The 21856-nt window shown below is 42.5% G+C and overlaps 1 protein-coding gene across 4 annotated transcripts in view; it reads right to left on the reverse strand.

The window, feature by feature from the left end:
- pear1 (platelet endothelial aggregation receptor 1) overlaps positions 1-19490 on the reverse strand; it is a 47906-nt gene extending 28416 nt beyond the window's left edge. For 2 of the 4 annotated variants that reach the window (XM_034610022.1, XM_034610019.1), the window contains exon 1: positions 19278-19490. The gene's annotated coding sequence lies outside the window, so the exon portion shown is untranslated. Of the gene's footprint in view, positions 1-583; positions 590-1313; positions 1550-8165; positions 8171-19277 lie in introns of those variants that run through there. The other 2 variants (XM_034610021.1, XM_034610020.1) reach the window with 2 other exon arrangements.
- Between the last annotated feature and the right edge of the window lie 2366 nt (positions 19491-21856).

Here is a 21856-nt window from a genome sequence, read left to right on the forward strand (position 1 = left end):
GGTAAGAACTTTGGTCGTAAGATAAACTCAGAACTAAATCTCCAAAAAAAAAAGATGATTTTGAAGTTAGAGCCTGACTTCTGGTAGAAGAGTCCATTGTCTCATTTCTCTGTTAAACTACTTTCTAGCTCCGTCTCCTTCGTGGCATCTATTTGTGGTGGAAAACACATATTTCTCTCACAAATCTGCCGTTTAACTCCAGCAGTTCAGTTCCCGTCACTGCAACTTTACATACGTTTACAGAATGTGATGTTTCTGGCACTTTGGGGGGAAATATTTGACGTGTTTGTAGAAGCTGTCGACCACAAACACCTCCACGACCAATCAGAGGCTCGTTAAACAGATTTACGTGAGGTCTGTCCAGTCGCTGGTTGTCACTAACGGTGATTTGGCTCGATGACGATGACATAAATCAGCGCACAGATCCGTCTGCTTCTGATAGATGAGCCTCTTACTCCTCCACTATCCACTGTCGGGAGTTAATTCTCCCGCTGGCACAACTGCTAACGCCTAAGAAATCTGTGCCAAGGGTTTTTATGACAACAGGCATATGGCTTTTATCAGGAGGAGTCATCAACTTCACCAGCCACTTCATTGGGCTCGGGGTAAATATTTTTCATTACCCTCTTTTCATTTTAATTGCGTTTCATTAGAAGGTTCTTCAAACCGCACGAGAATTCTTAAATGCTGAGAAACGGAGCTTAATGAGCGCAGGAGGAGTTGTTTTGGAGTTGAGCTCAGCTGCTGTTTGTATTGAGTGTGTGGGTCACCTACACTGAGGAGAGGGGGGGGGGTAATATCTGGTTATTCCATCATCAGTAAACTGGACTTGGAGGAGCAGCTGGGAATTCTTGGTTGTTTGAGTTCCTGCAGCCTTAAAGAGGAATTTAAGATGTAATGAGATGCTTTGTTGTATCACCTTAAAAAAGTGTTTGGTTAATGTTTTTGTGCGCTTTATGTGTTGATTTCATTTGGATGCAGAATGTAACTGGGTCACATGATCAGAGTTTAGTGCAAACAAAAACCCACTGTGACGTGTGAGCAGCGTTTGGTAAATAAACAGCTTTAATCGGCGTCGTCTTTTATTTGTTTTGTATTGTGTATAATGCTCTTGACTTTAAACGGATAATGACTTAATTTTCTGTGTTTTTATTTGATTTCAGAGACCGGCTGGTGTTTGGTTTAAAACGTGCACGTCTCCATCTTGTAGTTTTCACCGTGTCGACCGAGGAAAGAGCTCAGACATCTGCTGTTTTCATCATTTCATCGGAGTATTTACTGCAGGTAAAATGTGGTTTAACATGAAACTCTACCTGAGCTGTTTGCTGATTGATTCCTACTCTTTCCTTTTTTTGCTCGACCTTCGTCTCTGTTACGTTCAGCTGTGAGCTATCAGTACTTCTGAGCGTCTTCCAGCAGCAGAAGCCTGATGCCTCTCAGCTTTTCCATTCACCTCCGAAGCGCTTAGGTAACAGCTAAGTGACGGTAACGTGAGCGCGCTCCCACCGTTCACATCCACCGGTCAAAGGGCCAAAGTCTGGACCGAGATCTGATAAAAACTAAAAAAAACTAGAACAGTCAAAGTCGGTCCAACATATTTCTGGTTGTGCTTGTGATGAAAAAAACAGACAATCTCACCCAGAGCAGGGAAACTTTCATGTGGCTTTACAGACCAATAGAAAACAGGCAAAGAGCCACACACACACATGAGTGGCGCATCAACACACACATATAATGTCCGCACACACTCCAACACACACTGCACTACTTTCTTTCATGGACAAACACACACATCAAATGAGTCCCATACGCTGAAACCAGTTCAGAGCAAACCTATTTTTAGTATCTGAGGACATTTTGTTAATACCCTAGATTTCTCTTGACTCATACTGTCGAGGCCCACAAAGCATCGAACCACGCGTGCGCGCTCCGCTCCGACTGACGAACGCTGTGAGCGCTTTAATAAGGGCCCCGCAACGCCCCCCCCCCCCTTCCAGAACCGCACAGCGAAAACAAATCCCGACTGAAAACAGATGCACTGGTTTTATATTAATCTCCCGAGACATCGGTATCCGTGTTGTTAACATATTCCATTTCAATCACGGGCCCTTCAGGACGACTGAGTGCTGACAACTACAAAATGATAATGATTTGATTTCATGCATTAGAGCCATTATCTCCAGGAGTTAAAGAGTCAGGACAGGGACTACACCCATGTGAGGGGGACATGTTCTCTCAGAGGAGCATCACAAGCAAGAAGAAACAACCTGATGAAGGAAGAGGTTGATATTTGTTTTCTTGAGTTAGATGCGAAGACGTAACTGTCCTCTCTGGACAGTGGTGATGTGGTTGAAGGCAGGAAACCACATGACAAGAATCACAAGAAAACAAAGTTCAGCTTGCTGCACATCTTGAGTTTAATGATTCAAACGATAAATCTTGTTTGTTTAACAAATAATGTGTAAAACAAGTTTCATATTGAGATGACAAACTCTTACGGAGAAAGCTAATAATCAAAATGCTGATGTATTCCTGATGATGTCACTTTCAGTAATTCAACAACAACTAGCTATACAATTATGAACACATGAAAGCTACCACACAAGGCGTCCACAGAAACTGGGACTCGAACCTCCAACCCTGAGATTACTCGCAAAATAAATACAAATGATGAAATATTGACTTGATATTGACTTTCAAAATAATAAATAATTATTGTCTTGTGCTGGTTTTAAACTAAAAACAGGTTCCAAGGGGGAAAAAAAAAGGTTCACCAAGTCGGTTTGTTGGTTTGTTTCAGCTTATTGAGGCTTTGGTTGTAATAATCACGGAGCTGTTTTGACGAGAACGTTTATAAAAAGATAAATGTCAAATTATTTTTAAATTGTGGTTCCGTTTAATAAACAGAAATTGAACTTTAAAAAGATGATGAAAGATCTACTAATACATAACGTTCACATAATTTCATAATAAACTTTGTAACTGCCCTTAAGGATGTTTTGTTTGTTTTTCAGCAGGAAACTACTGAACGAATTTCACAGAACTTGGGGGACGGATTTAATTTTGATGTGGATCTGGACAAAGGGGGGGGGGGGATATTTTGACATTTATTTTGACTTACATCTGTGAGTCTGTGTAACATGGTGCAGCTTGATTGAATTGAAGGGGACTGTGGGGCGTTGGCGGAGGTATGAGCCCGTTTTACTCTCATTCTGCTTTAAGCACATGGCTCCGATCAAACCGTTTGCTTCGCTGTTTCCTTTCAATCTAACCTCAGATTCCTGACTATTTATTTCTACGCAGTTTCAGAGCTAATTGAGGTAGAAAATATTAGTCACCCACCGGAAGGGGAAGTCATGGGGGGGAAAGAAAAATAAAGCAGATGGAATAACATATTGGTAGAGAGAGAGAGAGAGAGAGAGAGAGAGAGAGAGAGAGAGAGAGAGAGAGACCTGCCAAATACCAGTTGGTTTTCATGTCAGTGTTCTCTGATGACAGAATTTTTTTAACATTTCCGTGCTTCTCTTGATGTTGCAGCCTCAAACATGTTCTTCAAAACTCATAACAGCATAAAAACATAAAATGCCTTTTATTCTATGAACTACTTGAAGGCTCCCACCAAGGTCACGGAGGCTCCCGCACAAAGTCAACGTGGTGAAACACTGTAGGTTTCAGCTCGAGAGCAATGACACATGATCCCACAGGTGCGATGCATTCCTGAGTGTGAATCTGCAGCTGATTTATACCTTGTGTCATTCTGTCCCGGTAATAACTCCAATATTTAGACCGTGTTCCCATCACAAAGGTTCACAATAGGGTCGCTCGTAAAACTAAATAGACAATGATGGATGTGAGGTTAAAGAGAAAATATTGTTTTCAATTGAGGTTTAAATAAAAAACAAAACTGCCGTTGAATAATATAAAATGACAAATGATCTAAAAAAAACATTACTGCATTAATTTGAAATACTGTAAATAAAAGGAAATGAAGAAACTTGGACGGTCGTAAAAATGAAGACACGTGTTTTTTATAAAATGAATAAAAGCATGAAATTGATTTTCAGGACTTTGCCGATGCAATTCAATCAAATTGTTTTTTGTCGTAATCCCTTGAATAACTGATTAGTTTTAATTCGGTATCATAGTTATGATAGTCACTGCAATGGAATACAGTTTCAAAATAAGAGCTGCCTGCCCAACCCACCAGCACACAGCAGAATTATGCGAAGTGATTTACTCAACCGGTGGTTCCCACAGGGAGGGATAAGCAGTGGTTCAACTCTATTATAATTCCCATTAAAACAATGAGAGAGCAGAAATGAAGAATCATCGCTCTTGTATCAGGTCGGACTCCCTGGAGCTCTGCCCACCGAGGGTGAACTCTGGGAAAAGTCAAACCTCCTCAAATTGAGCTGCTGCAGACGAAATCTTAGCAAACAGGAGTCTGTGGCTTCATGCAGCTCTTTTAAAGGGGCCCTCGATGTTCAAATGAAAACCAGTGCACTCTGCGAAATGGTGAACATTAGAAACTGGCATAAGCTCCAGCAACAGATGAAGGAGGACAAAAATCAAGTCAAATGTTTCCTGGCAACAACGTGGTTAAACTGCACATGATTAAAGCGTCGCTCTGCAACATTACACGTAGAAAACCCTTCCACCGCCTTTAGGATATTTAAAGAATCTCTCCCTGACTGTGATCGTCACTGATATCAAACAAACACCTTCCACAGGAGACGACAGCCGACGCGTTTCTGTCACAAATTCACAGCTCGGCTCTTAGAATAACAAATCTATAAAACTGCTCGAGGGCAGAAACTGACAGAAAATGGAATAAATTAGCCCGAGACGTCCATGTGACGCACCGACCGCAGCCGCACTCCCCTCTCCCCCTCCCCTGCCCCTCCCCCCAACCCACCCCCGCGTTAAACCAGAGTTTCTGTAAACTGCGTATATAAAAACCCATAATCCTTTGCATGCGTGGTTCTCGTCTTGGCGGGTTTGGCCGTGAGACCACGGTAGGACTGGCACACGCTCTGTGCAGATGCTGCTGTGCCGTGCTTGTGTTTGGAAGGAGGCTGGGGAGGGGGTAGAGGGGGGGGGGTTGCAGAGACCCTTAACAACAGCCTGGTGAAACAATTACAGGCCACACCCAGAAATTGAATGTGAGAAAGCACCGTTATACTCAACACACACACACACACACACACACACACACACACACACACACACACACACACACACACACACACACACACACACACACACACACACACACACACACACACACACACACACACGCAGGTTTAAACGCCGTTCATTAATTTTGCCACATTATCAACATCGTCCTGTGGAGCATCAGGACGCCTTCATCGACATGATTCACTCCGTCAACAGTCCAGACATCACTTTCAGTAAAAGGTGGTAAAACGCTGCCACGAAGCTGAACCCCGCACTGGAAAAAAACAAAAAGAGTGGAAAACTCCTGGCAGCTCCAGAGCAGTTGACGTTTCTCGGGGGAGTTGCGTGACAAAAGGATGATCTAGTGAGGGAGGGAGAGGAGGGGGAGGAGGGGGAGGCACGGATCTTGGAAGTCTGAATTTCGCCGAGTGAGCTCCGCAGTGTTTGTTGTCTTGAAGATTCATGAAAGTGAGCTGAGGATTCTTCAACTTTTCACCTTTGGAGCTTGAAGAAACTCTTGCACACCTTCTGCACTTTGATAAATGTTTCTTTTGTCTCCTTTTCCAGACAACCATATTGTCTTACTGCCACATCCTCCCTCTGGAACTGTATCTTTGTTCGTTATTAGACATCAACTCTATGAACTCTACTATTTCGGACATTTTGCGTTCTCACATACAGCCCCTGGTAATTTCAGGAGATTATCCAGTTCAGTGTGTGTCTGAGAGCAGCTTTATACATGTGTCAGGAGATCTGACCCAATATTTTGCTCAGGTTTCCAGTAATAACATGCTAATAAATAATTTGGATCGTCCTCAACACAAGACGTCTAAATACAGATGCACGTTGCCGACTGCCAATCTGTCCTGGGTCATTTTCAAGCTCTGCTAATTGGGAGAACTGCAATGAAAGAAAAGGAATGAAATCACCTCATGTCACCACTTTGTCATCTCGACAACAACATCAAGACAGTTTTTCTTTTGGCAACCTGAAGCTCTGCGGCCTGGGGTCTATTTTATTAAGCTGAGAAAAACAGGATACAGCACATGTCCCCCATTACATTCATTTAAACTTCCAGCGAGAACCAAACACTGAGAGTAGTGGGGATTAATCAGGTAGAAGATCTGAGATATGATCGGCTTATTGGTTATTGTCCCATCATAGAGAAACTCACCTTGAAGCACCCAAACAAAAACAACAATAAAATAAAGTCAATACTGACAAACAGCTCCTACCATTCGAAACTTGGCTGCATTTCATTGGCTTTAAGATTCTAGTAAATTCCGTATCTTTGGGTTTTATACACGGCTTCACAAAGTAAACCAGCCATTTAATTACATCATGTTTTTAAATAGGATTTGGTGTTTTATAAACGAAACAATCCAGCCAAAAGTCCTGAAAATAAATAGCAGAGTAATTGATAATCTATATAATCATTAGTTACAGCCGTACATCATTAGAAAAAACAACTGTGTAAAGGCCATATTCTGGTCATTAATTTTACTTTGGGTTATTACTCAAAAAGGTTTATATGATGTAATGTTGAGATAACGCATCACTGTCCTCATATTGCTGCAGCTCGTCTTTTCAGCCGAGTGGATGCAAGATGTGATGACCACACCTTTTCCTGTTGTTTCAGTAAGATAGATGGCAATAGATAAACTGGTGTGTGTGTGTGTGTGTGTGTGTGTGTGTGTGTGTGTGTGTGTGTGTGTGTGTGTGTGTGTGTGTGTGTGTGTGTGTGTGTGTGTGTGTGTGTGTGTGTGTGTGTGTGTGTGTGTGTGAGAGAGAGAGACAAAGCCTGTTTGTGTTGGAGCTTGTCTCGACGAGTGAGGTCAGTGAGGCACTGGGGCTGATGTCACAGCCTCTGCGACACGGTGATGGAGAGCAGAGCCCGTGGATAACTGTGGCTGTGGTGATAAGGTTGCCGTGGCAGCGCTGTTGTTTTTCGGACCACATGAGGACGTGAACATGAGCTCAACGCGGAGCCGAGGCTGATTATCGAGTTGTTTTCTCTCTGTATCCAGAAATAACAGCAACAACACAGACAGAACTTGGAATTTAATATGTTTCTGTTTTGAAATACTAGAATTATCTATAGTAAATTTCTCTAACCCCTGTTTTTATTAAGAAGGGGGGTGATGGAGATGCTTTGGCTTCACTTTTAACGAGCCATGATGTCGTCCATCTTTTATATTCAGTCTGTTTAACCACCAACATTTGACATTTCATCATAAACCAGAAATGTTTTTCCACTCCTCAGTGTTTCCTTTACCCTGATTTGATTGTGGCGGCGCAATATCAACACTGACCACCACGCATTTCACACATGGATCCCTTTGACCAAATATTTAATGTGACACAACTTGCACAGGAAATAAAGTGTGTTAAACGTAATAAATAAAACAAATGCCCAAGCTGAACTCTTTGGGGACATTGATCAAATAAATAATCCTGTTTTTTCTTCGTTCATGAGCTGTTTACATTTTGCAGATGTGTGCGATCTAATGCGGTTCGCACTGAAATCCTCTCTTTTTCTTTTGTTGCGCCGGGGCTCTGTGCCAGCTGGAGTCCTTCGCTCGACTCGTGCGCTCGCGTACGCAGACCCACAGTGCAAACTGCCGCCTGCTCCTCCACACTCCAGACCGAAACCACAGGCAGGGTGACTGTGGCTTCGTTGGTCAGGGAAAGCCGAGGGGGCCGCGAAAACAAACGTAAACTGTGAGACACTAACATACACCGCGTCACCTCAGCGGAGCAGAATAAACACAAACACAGACTTACGCACCTTGGATTAAAAAACACGTCCGTCTGCTTTAACGACGTTTTTATCCAAACTTTAGTGAGTGAAATGGTGGAAAACCAAAATGGAGGCCCGGGCTGAGGTTTCAGAGCGACATGACCATGCAGCGCTGTAATTATATGTGCTGTAATGCTCTGTGGATCACACTGGTGCAGAGACACAAGGAGTCCTTGTAAAAAATAACACAGCCTCTCCACAAACTGTGACCAAAAAACATGGCTCTGCATTGTAAAGTCTCGCAGTAAGATCACAGGCGAAGAAACCTCTCCGTCCACAACATGAGACGCCTGCAGCTCGTAAGGAACATGACTGGAGTTTTTAAAAAATCTCAGCATGTCAGCACCAACAAATACCAAATACAGCTTCGTCTCCAAATAAAGTGGTTTTTCATCCTGTAATGTGGCCACGACCCGAATCCTGTGTGTCCTCAGATCTCAGAGGATGATTGAGACAACAGTCAGAACTAAGGTTTCTGTCCCACTGATCTTGTTTGGTCGAGACCTTCAGACTTTTTCAGTTTAGTCTGAACCAAAGAAACAAGAGGGAAAGAAAAATTCAGTCCGACCAAAAGAAAGGTTTGGTTTGTTTGCACTGGGAAAACGCTTTCGGACAAATTTCGGGAAGTTGGGACTGAATTAAATAATAGAAGAAGAAAAAGAAAGTGGCTCACTTGGCGTCCATTCATTCATTTTCTCTGGACTACTTTTCTTTCTGTGCACATGATTGATGTCAGACGCCCCCGTCTACAAACCATAACTGTCACATATAGGGTAGACGCAGTAGGTGATAACGAGGACAGGACGCAGTGTGAAACCAGAACTAACTGGATCAAATGGAAACAATGGAACAAAGACCTGAACCTCGGAACCTGTCAGGTGTGAAAACTCCCGAAGAAAATAAGTCCCAAATTGTAATAAAGCAGATTTATTCTTTATGCACTAAACATGAAGTACGGTTGAGGCCACTGGGGATGTCAGAAGTGTTCCAATGTTCATAATGAACAGTAGTCAGAAATAAAAAAACACACACAACCACACAATAAACAATTGTGGAGCTGATCAGAAGGTCTGTGGTTGAATCCTAGTCTGCATGCCGAAGTGTCCTTTGGCCAAACGCTGAACCCTAAACTGCCTCTGGCTGCTGCTCCGACAGAGTTTGAATAAAGTGTATATATAGAAGGATGAATGGCTGAATGTGACTTGTAGTGTAAAGGGTTTGTTAAGACTAGAAAAGCACTATTTACATGGAGTCTTCCATTAATCAATGTGATCTGTCATCATGATTCTATAAGCTGGATCACATGTGACGGTCTTTTATGAAATAAAATATCTGCAGTGTGACCAAAGATTCCTACAGGGCTACGTTTATTTTTATAAACAACATAACTTTAAAAAGAAAGTTAATCTCAGTATCACAAAGAAAAACATGACGTCAAACGTCTTGTTTAGTCGGAACAGTCCGAAAACATATTTAAATCTTAAAAACGAAAGACAAAGAACCGTCAATAGTCTTTAATTTTCAACTTGAAAAATTAGTTGAACAATTAATCAATAATCAGAAAAGTTGCCAATTCTTTCAATCAACTAATCGAATATAGTTGATTGATGTTATAGCAGCTCGAGGTGTTTCGCATTTTAAACATTTTATCCAATAACTTTTAGTTTTTCATTGTGACTTTATGAATTTCTAACACATCTTAGCACGATTGATTTATTTTATTTATTCAGTGCACTAACCCAATATATATTTCTAAACCAAAAAGTTGGTCAAATTTAAAATAAATCGACTTTCTTTGACAGTTCACGTGTAAAAATGTGTGGAAACCCAGTTTCCTACAGAGCTGCAGCTGCACGGTGACATCTCCCTGACCCTGCTCTCCGTCCTCCAACGTTTAATCCCCTATTTTGATCCTCATTCTTTTTACACGTCAGAGCGACATTCTCATGATCATTTTCCCACCATGCAAAAACTAATTTCTTTTAATCAAACCGTCTTTCTCTTCGCTTGCGATCGCCCCTCAAAACAACAAATTATTTCTGGGCTGATCTTCCAGGGTCAGAAAGTTATGGGAAAACACGGTTTTATCCGCTGTGACTTCAGCTGATCTTCCCGAGATAAAACTTAGCAGAGTGCCGACGCTTATTCATCCATATTCATTAAGACGCAGAGAATACACAGAACAGGCCACGGGGTCAAGAGGAGCTTAAGAGAAGAAGCGGCGGCTTCCAGTGAACTCTGAACAATCTGTTGATGCTCATGTTGCCTCGGAGAAGAATCGCTCCTTTGTTCAGAGGGAAAAGAGTCGGTAATTATATCAAACTATTGATTCAATGAAAGACGGTTTGTTGTCTTGGTTCAGTCTCTTCTCCTTTGATGTGGACTTGGCCAATGATGGACAATGTCTCGGCTGTTTGCTGCCAAATTAATAAAGTGTGTGGTGTGGGGGGGGGGGTCACTGCAGGGATACTCGGCTCATTTTATCATAATTAGTATAAATAACATAACATCCCTCGTGTAGAAAAAACTCTGCAGTGAGGTCGTGTAAAGTTGATAAGCAGCGACAGTAACGTCCCAAACCCCAAAATAACAACATGAATGGAACCTGGACCTGTGGTTTATCACTTCTTCATTATTATTGTCTTTATTGAATTATTACACAAAACTACAGAACCACATTTATTCGTAAAAGGATGTGACAAGAAACCATTAATATTTGGACAAAGGGACAGATCCACGAATTTGTTTTGACTTTTATTAACATCACAAGATTTACTAATTTCCTGGAGAATAATTCATGTATCTTGATTAAATAAATGAGGCCGATTCAGAGAACTGATATCTACGTGATTTGCAGCAGCTTGATTGAATTTAATGGGACTGTCGGGCTTTGGTGGAGGTTTGAACTCTAGTGACTGATTTTCTTGAAACTTGGGGTCAAGGTTGAATGGCAGATTCAATTAAGCGGACGGATCCAGGAATTTCTTTTTTAACTTTCTTTAACATTGTGAGATGAAGAAGGTTTTTTTTTTGTAATTTCTCAATTAATAATGCAGAGATCTTTATGGAAAAAAGACATGTAGAGTGCAAATAGCTATGAACAGGTGGAATGTGGTGCAAATCTGGCTAATGAACCAGATTCAATGAATTAAAATAATAATAATTATGAATATTATTACTGTATGATAACAAATATTCCTTTCAGCTGTATCAGAGAATGGATATTTTACCAGTGTTGAATGTGAGCAGTGTGCAGAACATTTCTGTGTCTGAGCTAAATTCCATGAAATTCAATTTATCCAACTTACAAGTGTGGACTGGTGCAACTGATCGCTCTGTGAGCTCCACTGAAACCATTAAAACACATCAATGAGCCACACTGGGTTACAACATAGGAGTTGTAGTTTATTTTTGTCGACACACACTGTCCCTGCAGGCGATACGACTCAATAGAGCATCAGTTATCAAACCACAACCAACAACAAGCTCACAGTTTACTACTGTTTGAGTAAATACTTTCTAAATACTTTCAGGAAACAGTGTCTCACTGTTTCCTGAAAGTATTTAGCTTTCCTTGATAGAGTAATTATAGGAGGCATATTTCACATTTTCAGATTTTCTTTCCTCTAGTGTGTTTTTTGTGAGGTTTAAAAGTTCTGCAAGGTTTAAAAGCCCAACGTCTGTGGTTAAGGGAACTTTCTCCCCCACAGAAAACAGAGACAGGAGCTAAAACCAAGTGTTTGAGACAGAGGCTGAACAGAGGAGCTGCAGCAATGGACAGTTTGAGGAAAGTGATGTGTTTTCTGAACATTAGAGCATTAAACGTTTTCAAGTAACAACACAAATTAAAACTATGAACCTAAATATGAGCATTTGAATGTATATACAATATATGTAAGCTGTTTTAAATATGTACATCTTCAGGGAGCAATGAAATTATGACCACAACAAGAAGTCAGAAAGTGTTAAAAGAAGAACTTACAGGTGGATTTCAGTCTTTTCAGCCAATCCATGACAGTTTAGTCACACTATAATTAAATATTCACGGTGCAAAGACTCATATATAAATAATAACCAGAGTGTCATCGTGTGCTTTGTGCACATCTGGATGTCCTTTACGAGTGGTGACATATGCAAAACCACTGGGAATCTCCTACAGTTTGTCATTTTTACAGTCCACTCCTCGCAGGCTGGTTGATCACTGCCGTGCATTTCTCCGATCTAGTTGTTTGACTCGTACTTTCTTACGAGGGGAAACAGGCGATCAGACAGATGCCACTAAAGGGAAACGCTGAAACACTGCAGGCGGCCAAAAGTGCCAAGTCATCACAGAACTGTGTATCGAACATGGACATAAACACAGATGTGCGAACACAGACTTTGTCTGTTCCGCACACGTGCAGCTTTCTTCTCTTTCCATTATAACTTTTGTTTTGGCTGCTGAGCGTGCAGATTGCTTACTCTTGTGGTCGTGACCCTGATGGTCGGGGGGCTGTTGTCCAAACTCTGTCAGCGAGGTGTGAACTCAAACCCCATCTGCTTTCGGCAAAAAACAACTGTGAACACAGAAGCTGAATGAGCTACGGCGTCTACAGACTTAATTTAAACCTGCTCTTAACTAGAAGGCTCATTTTCTCCGAGAGAATTACAGTTTGTTGCTCTTTTCTGCATTAACCGAGCCCTGCTGTGTGAAAACGCACTGTTTGGTTGGTATGTTTGATAAAATATGAGCTGCCTGTGAGGTCTGTGGCAAACGACAGGATTATATGGACCCCAGTCTGCCTGCAGCGTCTGAACAATATCACAGGAAGCATCATCCTTCACTGTGACACGAGGGTGAAGGACGACATATATTTCATATTCATACTGCAGATAATGTTCCTGTGCAAGAGCTTTAATGTAAGTCTTTAAGTCGTGGCTGCATGAAGAACAGAGCAATTTACAGTAACTGAGTTTCACCGCACAGCATCTGGATTCGATTAAGACAACACTTCTAATGCGACTGGATGGCAGCTTTGTTTTTTTCTCCTCGCAGCTGCTATGACACAGAGCTGGAAACCATTTCAGCTGGAGTGGACTTTTTTTTTTTTTTTTTTATGTCCTGTTGCTGTTGACGATGTTTTTCTGCCATTAGGATTAACCCAAAGTCCCGTTTCTTTCCCCGAGAAAAACAGTGCGACACCTGGGTGATTTAAGTGTTTCTGCGTGCAGGGTGCTACATGCAACTGGGAGACAGATGTGCATTTCAGTTAGTGCCCTGTGGTCAAATGTCTTCCAGTAACACAGGGGCCGAGATAACCAGGAAAGGTTTAGCAGAACGTAAACACAAGCAGCAGCAGCAGCAGCAGCAGCAGCAGCAGCAGGACAGTATCACTGAGACAGATAGAACTCACTCCAACAGTTATCAGTTATTATCTCGATTGGCTCTTTTTTTCCAGGAAGTCCAGCCTGGGCCTGTAAATTCCTCAAAGTTAAACCACTCTGATTTACAGGCTTCCTCTGGCACATGGTGTCCTGCCTTTCTGGAGGACAAGGTGGAAACCTGCAACTTATTAACGTGATCATTTTCTTTTTTTTTACACATAGACGACCAAAAAGCTCCTTCTCCCTCCTCCTCTCCAGATGGGCCTCATCCTGCAGGCATATGGAAGTTAAAGCCTTATTTTCCTCGCTCAAAAAACTCCAGCCACGTGTGCTAGCCCGAAGGTGAACCCTCGGAGATGTTCCTTTACTTAGTCTGATTCCCAGCGCTTTTCCCAGCAGTGCCACTAGACCCGAGCGGCTTCAATCCCTGCAGGCGGTGCCATTAGTTCACTTTGTTGGACGTCCTTGTGGCCTGTAAAAGATGAAAGTCGGCTGGACAGAATGTGCCCTGGTTTTAACGCCAGGCATCGTTGTGTGTGTTGTGCAACGCGTTTTTGTTCTCCAGGGACTTTTTTGGTATGACACCTGCATGTCTGTCCAACACAACAGGAAGACGCCGGGGCAAAGAGGAGACGAGAGCCAGACACAAGACACCACACAGGACATCCTGGGCAGCACAGTGGGAGGGCAGACGCTGCCGGTGGTAGTGGGGAGGGAGGGAGGCGTCCAGCGGTCTGTCAGTGTGTCTGAATTTGATGTTCACAAGTCGAGGAAAACAAGTGCAGGGAAAACTGTTTTTGCACGCGGGCAAACAGAAGCAGCGGGAAACTCAGCAGATTGTCTACGAGCCGCAGAAGAGGATTTTCTGAGGCTTTTAAAAAAATGCTGCAAATTAGTTTCAGCTATTTACCAATTAATAAGCAAGTGTGCAGTTCTTTCACAGTCAGCACTTTATTGACAGTGTCTTTCAAGATAACATGCCGGTCTCATTACTGTTTAATTGACCACAACTCCCTGGTTCATTATCTCCTGTCTATAACTAACACTGTCATCTCTTTAGCTGCTGTTCTTTTGGGTTTTTTCTCCTATGGGGCACTTAAATGTTGCAGCGAAATCAATCCCTGTCGCCACTGTTCCTCAGATCCACGCTCTCCTCTCTGTCTTCAATCATCGCTGCAGAGCACCAGGGGAATGAAAACTGGGACAAACAATAGGAAGCTGATAGGAAACATCTTGCATGTACATCCAGGTCTACATCACCACGTTGGCTTCCTTTTGTCATGTAAACAGATGTGAGTTGGGAGTTAAAGAAAACAGGTTTGCAAAAGGAAAAGGACCTTGAACGCCGGCATCGTACCTACACTGGCTCTTCTGCTCCCACAGTTTTCCATAAGCAAATCTCGTTTGGCTTCTATGTCCTACAAAGACACCTTTTTCACCAGGCAGAGCTTGTGCTGTTTTGAGTAATGGCGTCCCTGACAAATGGTGATAATCTGTCCTCTTGCCTTTTCCTGAGACTAGGTTTGTCTTTCAGAAGTGGCCTGGAAAAGACGGAAAACAAAGAGGAGGAGGGGGGAAGAAAAAGAAAATAAGGCCTCTCCATAAAAAGCAAGATGGAGGAACTGGGAGTCACAGCTCCACACAGCTGGTGGAGTGGGTCTGAGCTCGAGCTCAAGAAAAACATCAAGTGTTCTAGCAGTTCACGTCCGAGCGGTGCCAAGCATGACATAAAGGACGTTTGTTTTTCACATGCAAACCTATCGTCCTGCACGGTCAACTCCTTTTTCTTCTCATGGATGACATGAGCACAACAGATTACACTTTAAAAACAAACAACAACATTAATACAACCCCATCTTCATCACCCAGATGGAAACAAACAGCAAGACACCCCCCCACCACCCCTGGGCCTTGAATCTGGTGCTGTATTTCTTCTACTTCTACATCTCGGGTTTCACTTGGTTCCAGTCATCCTGCAGAGACGCCACAGCGAGACAACAGCGAGAGCCCCAGAAGTCTTAATGAACAATGTCTCCTCGGCTGCTCCACCCACCCACCACCCCCAAAACACCAACCACCAACATAAGCAACTTCAGGAAAGACCCTCACCACAGTACAAGTAGTCTGTGGTCAACTCCATCGAGCTGCCGCTGGCTCCTCCTCCCGTTGCAGCTCCAAACCCCCCGACCTCTGCTTTTTTAATGATTGGTTATTTGAGCCGAAGCCCAATGAAACTGTACATGTTCCACAGCCAGAGCCGAGCGACCCAAACCCCCCGAGCTGGAGGCCTGCAGTCCAATCTGCTCCAGATTATTTGCACGGCTGCAGAGCATATGGAGTTGAAAGGCTTATGTAAGCCCGTGGTAGGAATATTCAATGCGTGTCACCTTCCTTTGAATTCCCTGTGCTCTTTGTCTTTTTCATGAAAACTATTTTTACATCAAAATAGAGGCTCGAGGAGTTAGTTTTTTTTTACATCTATTTGACTTTCAACACGTAATCCCTGTCTCTGATGCGTAGGAATGAGAGCGTGGGACGAACAAACTGAATTTACAGTGACATTATGAAACATACTACAAATAAATACAAGTAAACTTTCCTGCTTTACGTTGGTTATTGACTTTTCAGTTCAATAGTGTTTTGTTTGTTGCTTGCTGCTATGTTTATGTGTTTTAGTAGTTTTTCTTCTGTTTAGTGCTGTTCAGTTGCTGCTGTACAAATAATCAATGGACAACCTGATTGAAAATAGTGCCACCCACGTTGCTTGACAAAAAAGTGAAATGTAGAACTAGCACAGCGATTCATATTTGACTCAAAAAGTCGCCATAGCAAAAAGAAAACAAACAAATGAGATGAAGAGTCCACAGCCACCAAGGAACGACACATCTCCATTATCCAGAAATGAAGCCAAAATATCCCCGATATATAAATGCTGCCATCTTGAGCTGATGACGTTATTTGGAGCTATGGAGTTGGAACAGAGGCGACGCCGGCATTGAGGTCCCGTTGACACATGTGCTCGACCAATCAGGAGTCAGTCCCAGCTGCCAATCAGACATTTCACCCCGTTTTATAGCAAGTTATCGGAAAAAATCTAATAAAGTGCAAATCCCTAACTATACTAACTGGCTGCATCACTAACTATTTGCAGATTTTAAATGAACACAGTAAACTCTATATGCTTTGAATACAAAGACGTCAGGCTGTGATCTGACTTCAATGAAACACAAATGGTGTGTGGCCATGCGTATAAACATGTCGAGAGAAGTTGTGGCTTTTCAGAAGACAACGTGCAGACACTCTGGGGACCGTGCACGGTACAACAATACATTTCAAACTCCAGGCGCCGGGGGATCAAATGAACTCTAATGAATCTTACCTCAGTCACTTCTTCTGTTCTATTTCTACCTCATCTCTTTGGGACTCTGGTCGGTGTCATCTCCAACCAAAACATATCCGATTGCTCGCCCTCTCCCTCTCCCTCTCCTGGACAAACAGATGTTAAGTCAGCCAGATCTCCAGCTGTCAGGAGACGGTTTTGTTGCTCAGGCAGACGTAAAAAATGGGTCACCATTAAACCACTGATAGCTGAAACAGTCTGGAGGAGGCCAGACACATTTTCGAGGGGCGGATGGTATTTTTTTCCACTAATGAGGATCTCATATGAGGACACTGAAGAAAAACAAAGATGGTTCCACTTCAGAGAGGCAACGCTGTGCTACTTTACAGACAGAGTTCAGTTCATTAAAACTATATGTGCAAGGATAAAAAGTGGCAAAGGGCTTTTAGGAAAACTTGGAGGACAAAGTGAAGTCTGCAGTCAGGGAGACTTCCTGGGGATTTCTGGTTGCCAGAGCAGACGCGAGGTCAGATCCAGACCAGGTGGCTGAGATTTACTCTGATAGTTAATCATATCGTGTCTTCCTCACAGACACTGAGAGCGGTGCCAAGGTCTCCTTAATCAAAAGGCTTCCATTCACAAGTCGTGGATAATAAGTGCAAAAAAGGCTGAATTCAAACAGGGATTTTACGGCTCTGCGGAGGGAAATAAATGAGCAGTTTGTTTCCAAAACAGTATGCTTCCATGTACAGCAGTTTATCATCTTATAGCGTTAAACTTACAGAGGAGCACGACCGTAAAAACGTCGGCCAAAGAGTGACTATGAGCACGCTCGTTAAGTGCAGCAGTTTGTCTTCAGCTCGGTGCTGCTGGTTGACGTATGATATGTCAAATCTCTGCAGATCTCTTCTGCAAATAATCCATCACTTTAGATGAAACGAGGCCACAATTAGTGCATGAAAGCATCTTCAGTGTATCGTATTTCTTTTTAAACTACGCATCAGAGACACTCCCCCTTTGAATGTGCACTAACCAGGCCCAGAGGAACGAACGACCCTCTGCAGAGAATAAAAAACACTCTCCATCTCAATCTGCTTCATCTGATTAACTTCATCTACAGGACATGAGCGTTGAGTCACGCCATCACTCACAGGATGTCACTCGGTCGCATGAGGAGCAGCCACCTCGAGGCCACGTTTCACTGGCTTGAGTCACGGCTCCTCAGAGACCCCGGCACGCAGACCCGGAGCCGGAGCCAGAAGTTTTGGATGAAGTCTCAGGGACTTAATGAGAATCAAACGCAACAGAGGCCAAGGACGAGGAGGAGGAGGAGACAGAGCGCTGAGGAAACATTAGCAGACCCACTCACAGCAACTTCCTCTGCCATGAATCGATAGAGGAGATGTGCCAGAGCAGCTTCTCTGAGTCACACTCTCAGGATAGATAAGGTTTTCAAAGCAGAGACACTGATGAAGAACAGACAGGAAAAAGAACGGAAAGTGCGTAAAGTGGCAGCACAAGGTGGTCCGGCCACGTGATCACCTGAGAAAGTGGTTTGATTCCCTCAGTGCTGGATGACACTGACTGATCTGTTCACTTGTTGGTATGGTTTCATTGTTACTGTGTGTTTGCTACAGGTCCATTCACATAAAGCACATAAAGCATGAATGAAGAACTAAACACCAAACTGCTGTGATAAACACCCTTTCACAGGCATTGGTGAAATGTAACCACGTACATTTACTCAAGTGCTGTACTTATTTTGTAGGTTTTGTTTACTTGAGTATTTCTATCTTAAGCTACTTAATACTTTTATTTCCATTTATTTGACAGCTTAAGTAACAGTTAACAGTGCAAATCAAGATTTTAAATACTGGAACAACATGTTTTTGTCTAAAATAAATATAATGTGGTTAAATTTGTCTGTCTCTGTTTACACCTTATGGGTCAGTAAAACAATATTATCATACTCTGACATATATATTCTAACAGCATTAAATTGGCATTTCTACAAACTGAACATACTGAATAACTTCGTGCTGAGATATAAAAGCACTAAACTACTTCAAGGTAAATGTTTAGATTTTAGATCAATAGATGGATCTATTATGTAATTTTTACATATGCATTCATTTGATGCGTCAGTATTTTCTACTTAACACTTCAACAGTGCATCTTTTTTCTTTCCATATTCTGACTTGCAGTGAAGTTACGTTTTTTTTTTTAAGATTGGTGCTAATGCCAGAAACAGATAGAGCAAGAATTTGTGCATTTTGACTTTTTAAGTCCGGGTTAATTAAAGTTAATTAAGTAACTGAGATGATGAAACTAATATTTGAATAGAAGACTTGACACAGTTAGTCTCTCTATAGTCCGCAGACAATGATCTAATGAGCTTTCACCATTTTAGGGACTGAGCTGCACCGCTGTTATTTTCCATTATGTCCCAATCCCACACATCAGAATGTATCAGTCGAGTCTATATGAACTAAACACATGTTCCGTCGTAACTGTCACGAATAAAAACATCTTTCAAACTAATCACAAAACCTTCTGCTTGTTGTTTTCAAACAGCCAAGCAACAGTTTCACTCACCGGCCACCAGCGACTCCGGGATTCTGTCTGTCCCTCTAATATTTCACTTTGACCCCAACTTCCATGGACGAAGGTGAGAGGAAGAGAAAAGACAAGATTGTTTTCAAAAACTCCCGACACTCGAAGCGGTGGAAAACAATGAGAAGCGTGCGGAGAGAGAGAGAGAGAAAGAGAGAGAGAGACGAGTCGCATCCAACGGGGGAGGGTCCTGAAGTGGAGCCAAGGAAAGTGGAAAAAGTGTGACAGCAGGGACTGTGGAGGAGGGAGAGAGAGAGGAGGAGGAGGAGAAAGGGGGGAGGAGGAGGAGGAGGAGAGGGAAGAGGAAGAGGAGGGTGGAGGGAGGGAGGAGGGGAGGAAAAAGGAGGGATAGGGCAGAGAGGAGGTTTGGGGGAGATAGAGACTGAGGGTGTGGTTTTTGTCTTCAGCAGTCCTGCAGAACTGTGTGTGTGTGTGTGTGTGTGTGTGTGTGTGTGTGTGTGTGTGTGTGTGTGTGTGTGTGTGTGTGTGTTACTCATTTCATCTCCATAAGATGACAGACAGACAGACAGACAGACAGACAGATAGATAGATAATTTTAAAGTTCAAAAATATTGATCAACATCTGTTTGTTGTTATTGTTTATTTTCCTGTTGTCAATGGAAACACAACCTTAAACTCATCTACGCTTGTTGAACTTGTCGTTTTAAATGTCAAGCTGCCGGTCACATCCTCTGGTTTGGTCACTTTGAACAGATTTTTAGATTCTGGCTGCAGCTCTTCACTTCCATTCGGACAAACTGACTCACAGCTGATTTTCAGTTCCTCCCTAAAAGTGATGGATGTGTTGAGGTCACAGTTCTGTGCAGGTCAGACTAGTTGTTCTTCACCAAACCCTGATAACGTTACGTCTATACACACCTGGATTTATGCTTGGAGGCCAAAGTGTCCACATACTTTTGTGTCAGTCTGTGTTTGCAGGGGGCGTCTGGCCGAACACTGTCAGCCATGATGACCAGCCTGTGCGGGGGTGCTTCCCTCCCCTGCTGGGGACTGACACAGATAAACAATTCATGGACGGAGGCCTGGTGGCACAAACAGGATGGAAACCAAGAGCAGGGGGAAGTGAAGCCAGTGGGTGATACTGGGACCAGCAGCAGAGTGGGGGGTGTCATCAGGTTAGTGTCAGTTTTATGGACGCAGTAGTTTTATGACCAGGCACGAGGAAACAAATGAGAAGAGGAAGGTGTTTTGTCCATTTTGCATTAGGAGAATTAAGTTGAGATGTAGAGAATAAACTTGACTTTTCAAGAATTAAGTGAGTCCTTGAAAAAAAGAAGGCGCTCCATAGAAGTTAGGCCGAAATGTTGGAATCGCCCCCTGGTGGCTGGCTGCAGTATAGTTCATAAATCCTGCCTCCTCCATGTTTGCAGATGGGACATGCACCAAACTAAAAAGTCAAAATACACGCTAAATGATATCTTCTCAAAGATGGTGTCGTTTTAGGTACTTTTCATCACGCTGATGATTGTTTTCTTCGACGCTACCACAGCTCCTTCCCCCGATAGCTACTATGCAGACTCTGGCCCTGGCAAAGATCGCACAGTGGGAGGAAGAGGAGACATGTCATCCATCTTTATATACTTTCAATATACAGCTCAGAAAGAGAAACCACACAAACCTGGAAAGAACACTGGCAGCTCACAGCTGTCAAAAACATTTGAACTTTATTCACAAAATGCAAAAAATGAATCTTCCTCAGATTTAGTTTGACTTTATTCTTGACATTTTGACTGTATTCTGGAAACGAAAAAGGAAAAACAATACTCCTCCTCTTGCTTTTTCTCTTATTCCTGATCCTGATACTCTTCCGTAACGTTTACTCCTAAATTAATGTCCAAAGAGGTTTTGAAAGAGAACAATCCTGACTAACTATTATTAAAAAGTGTAACGTTGGGTTGAGAAATTAAATGTCAGGCAAACAGATTAACAAATCAAAACGAATCATTGTTTTAAAGAGATTTTGGGAGAAACTGCTGTCGGACTAAAAGGTTGAAAACTTGAATCGTCTTTGAGGGTGAAACATTTAAAGGACAGAGGTGACATCACATCTGTTTCTGCGTCTGTATCGTCATTGTTTGGGAAGAATAAAGCTTAAATCTGTTTTCAGCAAAGTACGAGAATAACTCAAGTTTTCGACCGAGAACCTCATGAAGGCAGATCCTGAATAATAACAAAACCTTCTTTGAATTATGAATCTGACATGTTGTGATCAGCCATTAGAGCAGCTTTGATTCTTCATGCAGATCTAAAACATTTTTCTATAATTCACAGGAATTATTGCATGTTGCTCATAACATTTCTTTCAGAAACACACTTTTGTTGGTTTTAATATTAGCGCCTGAGATGCTTTTTGAGACAAGAACGTATAGATTTTATTTTTCTGCATGGTGTGAGATCACTGCCCCCTTCTGGCGTACTTGTGTTTTGTCTTATAAGAGCCCAAAGCTGCAGTAGGGCCCAACATGTTTCTGCCCTGTGGCCCAATGGGAGCTCAATGTCTGTACTGGTCAGTTTCATATGGATCCTTTTTATCTTTCTAA

This window comes from Hippoglossus hippoglossus, chromosome 16 (assembly GCF_009819705.1).
Source record: "Hippoglossus hippoglossus isolate fHipHip1 chromosome 16, fHipHip1.pri, whole genome shotgun sequence".
NCBI lineage: Eukaryota > Metazoa > Chordata > Actinopteri > Pleuronectiformes > Pleuronectidae > Hippoglossus > Hippoglossus hippoglossus.